We start from the raw sequence: 8,081 nt of genomic DNA on the forward strand, positions 1-8,081 counted from the left end.
ATAATGACAAAGGCATTTTAAGACCAACTACAAAAATATTTAAAAAGACTAACTAAATTCCTCTTCCCACCCTAGCTCCCCTGTGTTGTCATATTCCACATCTCTACAATGATAGCAACATCAACAACTACAAAAATACTACTTTTTACCTCCCCGATGGGAAGTATCAGGCATTTGTCTGGCATTAGGCATGCAATATCTATCATTCCTATTATCAGTGTCACTGTTCCTTTCACCATGTGGAATACATAGATTGAATAGAGGTTCAGCAGGGCTAGGTAACTTACTGAAGTTAGGGTGCTGGGGACTGGGCTTCTCTTTCAGTTTGTCTATTAATTCTCAATCTTAGCATTCTTATGCTAACCTAGTTCTTACAATTTGAGTTCTTCCGAGTAAATATGAATGAAATGATCTGCTGGTTTCACAATAACACCATCTCACTGTTCCTCAAAATATACATACAATTTCTACTTTTGCTCCTAGTGTTTTAATTAACTGGAACAACATCTAGTTGTAGAACTCTACCCTAAAGAACAGTTATTCAAAACATAATTCAAATACATCCTATCCAAAAGGCGATCATATATTTTATCACATACCATTTTGTCCTACGAACTTTGAGATCCTGGCTCTGCTGGCTTTATCTCTTAAGGTTCTTGGCTTTTTACTTTATGCCCCCAAAACATGCAGTCACTGGTCACTGCCTGGACACACATGTATTTCTTTATATTGGTGTTTCTGCTTATGCCCTGCCTGGGACGTTTTCCTCAAAATGTTTATTCAGTGAACACCTATTTTTATTCCTTAGGAACCACATTAGGTATTAACTCTTCTAGGGAGCCTACTCTGTTTTACAAAGTTTATGTTCCCACAATAATATTCTATGCTTGCTTTTTAATGGGTGCTATTTGAGCACCTATTATACTAAAATTATTCATGTTTTATCTTTCTCCCTCATAAGCCAATGTCTTGTTGCCTCCACAGCACTTTGTCTAAAGCCAGGCACATTTTTAAATAAATACATGAAGAGAAGTTTTATAACTTACCAAAATATGCTTTATAAAGTATTAATTATTGCTATATATTTATATGTTCCAGCCCATCACTTATGTGTTATTACATATTAGATCAATAATGTACATGCCTTATCCCAGTGATCAAGAATACAACTCTCTAAAGATTGTCTGGCTTGGCCAAATATTAGCAGTAAGATATTGGACAAATTATTTAACTTGTCTTCATGATAGTTTTTTCATCTAAAATTAGAGATAATAATAATTTCTATCTAAGAGTGTTCTAATGAGAGTTAAATAACTGCATATATAAAGAGTTTTTTATAATAGCACTCGCTTTATACCAAACACACTATTTCTCCAGGTTCTATTCTTACCTATCAATGTATTAATTCTTAGCATTCATTTACATATGTACACTGAATGGATATATAGGCTAGGAAATGTACTGGGTTTTGAATTTATTAGGAAAAAAATCCATGGCCCTTGTTCTCATAAAGAACACAGCATGAAAAAGACAAAATAAGAATAGAAATATTTGTATGCATATGTCACAGACATTATATATACATGCACATGTATCTATATACATGAAATATATGATAAATTGTGATGTCATAAATAAAACCATCAAGAGATCTTGAGAGCATGATGTAGGTGCCCAGCCTTCTGTCACATAACCAAATAAGGCTTCACTGAGGACCATTTAAGCTGAGAAATAATAAGAGTGAATTGAAAAAAAGTATTTTGAAAAGATAGACTATAACATGCAAGACTTGACTGCTAGAGAAAGTTTAGTGTGCTGGAGGAATTAAATAAAGGCCAGGATATAAGAGTGTAGTCAACGAAGGGAAGCATGGCCGGAAGTTGAAGTAGACAGAGGTGAGAGAGTGTATGACTTTGTAATTAAAGTGAGACCTCCTTTCTGAACAGTCTTATACCAGCTGTAGAAGAACCCAGTAAATACTTACTATATGGATCTGAAGAGCTTCACTTGATATAATTCTAACTTTACATAGATAACTAGACAAAGCGAGGATTTTCTTCAACTGTTTTCCTTAAAATAAAAAGAGAAATACCGCATGACCCAATAATTCCACTACTGGGTATTCCCCCCCCAAAAAAAACCCACTAATTCAAAAAGATAAATGCATTATTGCAGCATTATTTGCTATAGCCAAGATATGGAAGCAGCCCAAGTGTCCATGGATAGATGAATGGATAAAAAAGATGTGAAATGTGTATATATATGTATATATGTGTGCACATATATAAATGTGTGTGTGTATATATACATCTATAATAGAATATTACTCAGCCATAAAAAGGATAAGATCATGCCATTTGCAACAACATAGATGGACCTAGAAGGTATTAAGCTAAATGACATAAGTCAAATACCATCACACTTCACTTATATGTGGAATCTAAACAATAAAACAAATGAAAAAAACAAACAAAAAGCAGAATGATACCTATAAACACAGAGAACAAACTGATGGTTGCCAGGGGGGAATGGGGAAAATGAGTGAAGGGGAGTGGAAGATATAGGCTTCTAGTTACAGAATGAATAAGTCATGGGGATGAAAGGTACAGCATAGGAAATATAATCAGTGGTATTATAATTAGGTTTGTGGTGAATGATGGCAGCAACACTTGTGGTGAGCACTACGTAATGTATAGAGTTGTGGAATCAATACAGTGTACACCTGAGACTATTATAAGTTAGGTTATAAAAGACATTGTAGCTTCTGCTTTGATCTGTTGGAATATTTGTTCTGGAGGAAGCTGGCCACCAGGTCATAAGGACACTCAGTAGTCCCTGTGGAAAGATGCACATGGAAGAGTACAGCCAACTTGCTAACAGCCAGAGCCAACTTGCTGATTATGTGAGTGAGTTACCTTGGGAGTGGATCCTCGAGCCCCAGTCAAACCTTCAAATGACTACAACCCTGGACTACATGTTGACTTTAACTTCTTTAAAGACTATAGGCCAGAACCATTTAGTTAAGTTGCTCTTAAAAGCCCTGCTTTATGAAAACTATAATAGTTATCAAATACTGTTATTGCTTTATACCATTATGGTGTGGATCATTTTCTGTATAACTAGATAAGTAATGGATCTATAAATTCCTTTGTTGAGAATATTTTGCTTAGTTTCATTTCCCTTTTTTGGGGAGAGGAAGATGCAGAGGAGGAGATATTTCCGGGAAGAAGCCAGTAGCATGGTCAGTGGGGTATCAGGACCTCCAAATAAGCAAGGTTGATATAGATGGTGATGATAATAAGAATACAGGAAAAAATAACAGAACAAAGACTCTCTTCCCACGGAGGTACATTGGAAGGAAGTGTAAAATCTTCCTCTCTCTTCAGTGACTCTTTTCTCTTTTTACACATTTTGAATTTTCCCTTCTTATAAACAAACACACAAAACATGTTTTATTCTGTAATTCTGCTAAACCATCAGGGTGCTATTTACTCATTCATTTAACCATTTATTCAGCAAATGTGAAATACCACTGACCAGTATCTTCTCAGTGGTTGCGAGATAAAAATTTCAAGAGGGTCCCTACCCTCATCAGATTATAGAGAAGTCCATAAGAAATTATAAATTAGGCTGGCAAATGTCAATGATCAGGATCAGAATATGACACAGATCATGCACAAGGACAATGAAGACACAAAATAATGGTAGGCCTTAGTATGCATAGGAGCAGCCAAGGTCCTGATTTCCTCAGTGAATAATGGGCATGGCCCAGGAGTTAATAACAAGGATGTGATAGATGGTAGTGTAGCCAGAGTCTCAATGAAGCCAGACTTCTTTTTTTTTAAGATTTTATTTATTTATTTCAGAGAGCAAAAGAGAAAGAGAGAGAGAGCATATGAGCAGGGAGGAGGGGCAGAGAAAGAGGAGAAGCAGATTCCCTACTGAGCATGGAGCCCCACATGGGACTTGATACCAGGACCCCAAGATCATGACCTGAGCTGAAGGCAGACACTTAACTGACTGAGCCACCCAGACGCTCTGAAGCCAGACTTTTTATAGACCTCTGAAGGGGTGGTTCTTTGGATACCAGTGGAAGGTATGGAGGATACTGAACTCACTTCTGAATACAAAGTACATAAGATATGTGAAAATAAGAAGGATTCTTTTGAAAGAATAGGATAAGTCAGATTCACAGAAGGAAAAAAAAGTTTATGCTGACATATGAGGCATGGGGAATACTCAATGAAAAGTTTGAAGATGGAGAGGATTGTGATAGTTAAGGAACTGATGCCCACATAGCCCAATAAAGGGATACAAAAAAAAAAAAAATACAATGGACAAGGGTCCATTATTTATGGGAGAGGAAGAAAGTTAGATAAGGGTATGGGAATTAGAAAGAAGTATAAAGGTGAGCTTATAATAAAAGACAGATGACCAGAGGCACTGATCTCTTAAGTAGTGGCCAAGGGTAAAGCAGTGTGAACCATGATTAATATATATGACCACTATATTTTCCTTAAGCATCAGGACTTAAGGAGGCCCTTGACACAGTGTCTTACACATAGAAGACACTTAATATACTTATGTTGAATGAGAGACCTCTGGGTCGAAAAAAGGTATTTGAAAGTTATTAAGTTACAGATGATAATTTAAGTAATAGGAGTGAATACAAATACCCAAGGGGACTGTGATGAGATTTACAAAGTTAAAAACCTCCTGGGAAATGGGTGTATATGTGAATGTGTGTGTGTACATATACATACATGAATACATACGTACATACAAATAGAAAACATTTGTGACCATTGATGTAAAAGAATGGAATAATAGATATATAAAGAAAAATGTTTAACTTACTCAAATTATGCAACGCATTCACTCTAAACTTTGCCATGCTATTCCCTGAGACCAGTGGTTTGCACTTGTAGCTTGCTTCAGCATCACCTGAGGACTTAGAAATACCAGTGCTTCAGCCCAACTTCAGAGCTATTGAATCAGAAATTGGGACTGGACCCAAGGCATTAACTCCTAATTATATGATTAGAATATTGCCTCATTATCTTGTCTACTAAGCAATTCTATGTGAGTGCCTTAGATTTATGCTCAATTTCATTTGGAAAGTATTTAGTGTACTCTAGAACAACCACTTCCTCCTCATTCTCACTCTTCTACAAGAAAATATCTTCACCATTTCTGACAAGAGATTATTGTAATTTTAAAAACATTTTAAGTGATACAGAGCTAACTCTTACATATGAACCATCCCATAAATTAATATTCTTGATTTTATAAAATTCTTCCATATTTTCAATTGATACGTTACTCCACAGAACTCCTGATTTTACATACTTCTAAGTGTAACCTTGGAAAGGTTATTTAATTTCTCAGAGTCACTCAGGATGCTATAATAAATCAGAGGCAGGATATCTAGTCAAGTGTGGGGGATGATTTGTGATTCTGAATTCCTCAGACCCTTTTTTTTTGACCCAATGTAGAACTAAACTTTTAAACATATACACACAGAGTAGAAAACCATATATCAATAAATGTGTCATGTATTTGCCATGTAAACATTTCATCTTTAATTCCTTATTTTTTATCCTCTTAATTTAGTTCATGTTAATGCTTTAAAAATGATTATGCACAAGTCATTTCTATGTATATGTGCATTTATAAATATAGATCTATGCTAAAATATTTAATCTTTCTTAATTATCTGCATTTAAATGTCTGTATAACATATTTCCTATTTATAGTCAGTTTATATGAAAACAACAGCTGCCCTAGAAAAATAATTGCTGGGAAAAAACCAGGGTATAACTAAGCAACCATGGGCAGTTCTTGGTGAAATAAATCTATTTGACTGAAAGCAACTCTCAATTGAAATGGGAATAGGTAAACACCTATGAGCATGTTGCTCCTCCTTCAAGGGCAACTGAATTTCAGATTTAATTAGATAACTATATTTTCTATCTGTATTTTTATTACTTGTAAGCCACCAGGCTTCCATAATTCTCACAGTACACATAGAGAGAACTGATATATTAATATAGAAACAAGAGAGACTGAGCATAAAATATATCTATAGAATGGCTTGATCAATCAATAAGAATATTTAATAATTACTTAACTAATTTTAACTTCATTAAACCCATACTTGTTTCCTAAGCTTCACTGACTTTAAATCTGTCTTTGTAGACCAGTTATTTGAAACTTAGTGAATTATAAGGAGATGTGTCCTGTTAATGTTTTTTAATGGGATTTAGCCCAATACTGGGATTGTGCACAATATAATTTCAATACATGTTTGTAATAAATTGGTCAATAGTAGGATGAGTATTGCTGCTAGAAACCAAAACATTTCTCTATGTTGAATCTTACTTTCATTTTCTTAACACATTTGTCTCTAAACTGAATATTTTAAAAGTGTTTATTAAATGATCTTGTAAAATATATATGATAAAAAATAAATTTCAAATGATATATAGTGAAAAGTAAGTCCCTTCCACTTTGGATCCTTTGCCCCGATCTTCTATTAATAAATTCTAGTATCCTTCAAAATATTTGCTGTTCCCATCCTTTTCTCCTTTGTAGCACATAGTAGACAATAAATATTTGAATATACAAATATATATGTATATATGCATCTATGTGTCTATCTACATATGATATTACAAAATTAAGAGGCACCCTGTATTCTGTTCTGGACCTGATTTTTGCTTTTGGTTTGTGGGTGGTTATGTATGTTTGCTTTATTTTAGAAATGTTTCCAGTATATATGGATCCACTTTCACTGTATGAGAGCTCTCAAGTGGCCCATAATTATGTTGTTTAATCAGACCCAATTATCAGGCATTTAGATAGTTTCTGATTTTTCACTGTTTTGAATAAAGTTGCCACATGTATCTTTTTCATGCACTTTGGGGACATTGTTGTGTGCACATCTGTAGAGCAGAATCCCCAGAGTGAAGTTGCTGGGTTAAAAGGTCTGTGCTTTTAAAATTTTGATAGAAACTGATAACTTGTTCTCAAATCAGTGACAGTTTTAAAACATGACTATATTGTAATTCCATTCCAAAATTCAAAATGTTACCCATAATCCCTCCCCCAATATACACAAAATAAACATAGAGTCTCAGTTTATTTTTTTTAAGTGTGCTGTTTAAACGGTTACTAGCTACATCCTTTTTCTCCAGTGCCCCTCTGTCCTCACATAAACATATAATCTAAGTAAAAATATCATGTTTGTCAGGCAAGCACAGCTTCAACACATGAGCCCTGGGCCCCTCTCCAATCAGATTGTCATATTTCATCCCCCTGCTCTGAAGGTGATGAACCAAGTCACAATCCTGCCAAAAATGATTTTGAGTGTTTATTTACCCACAACCTTGTCACCATTGCCTTTTCTCAAATATGTTAATATTTGCCAGTGTGTCATAAAGAGTTAAAGGTGTCTCATTATTATTTTAGCTGGCATTTATTTCATTATAAAAGTGACTTAGTATCTCCCTCATTTCATTAAAACTTTGGATTACTTCATAAACAGATTTATCGTTCTTCAAGAGCTATGCTAATTTTCTCATTATTGAACCAAAATTATCGTATGACTTCTGAAGTAAGCACCCTAAGCCAATTCATTTGTTAAGCAAGTTTTATATTTAAAAGGTCATAGGAAATGTCCTAAGTGGATGGTAGAAGGGCCCTGTGGACAGGTGAAAAGACAAAATAAATCATTAGAGTGGCAACATGCTATAACGAGCAGAGCCAAACACAGGGAATGTTTCATTGAACATATACCATTTAGTGAAAAAGTATGGTCCAGGCCTTGAAGAAGGGAAAAAAATAGAAAAAAAATTCATTGAACTGATGCAAAGAATTAGACCCTGTGTCAGCTGATTTCCATGCCTAGACATTTTTAAGGGAAGAGTTAGTGCTGCAGCTTACAGAGAAGGAAATGGAGGCTCAGAAATATTACCCAGTTAATGACGAAGGGAGAATTAAACCCAGTCTCTCTTTGCATACCTGAAATTTTTTTCACAGTATTGTACTCATTTTTATCAACATCAATTCTGATGAGAATC

General features: G+C 34.7%; 1 non-coding gene across 1 annotated transcript; it reads right to left on the reverse strand.

Moving 5' to 3' along the window:
• Window positions 1–7,520: 7,520 nt before the first annotated feature.
• LOC148162667 (U6 spliceosomal RNA) lies at window positions 7,521–7,622 on the reverse strand. Its single transcript, XR_015766704.1, has one exon. It is a non-coding gene; the product is annotated as a U6 spliceosomal RNA (small nuclear RNA).
• Between the last annotated feature and the right edge of the window lie 459 nt (window positions 7,623–8,081).

The sequence above is a fragment of the Eumetopias jubatus genome, unplaced genomic scaffold (assembly GCF_037043125.1).
Source record: "Eumetopias jubatus isolate StellerSeaLion01/CBP00866 unplaced genomic scaffold, mEumJub1_p1.0 scaffold_13, whole genome shotgun sequence".
NCBI classification, from domain to species: Eukaryota; Metazoa; Chordata; class Mammalia; order Carnivora; family Otariidae; genus Eumetopias; species Eumetopias jubatus.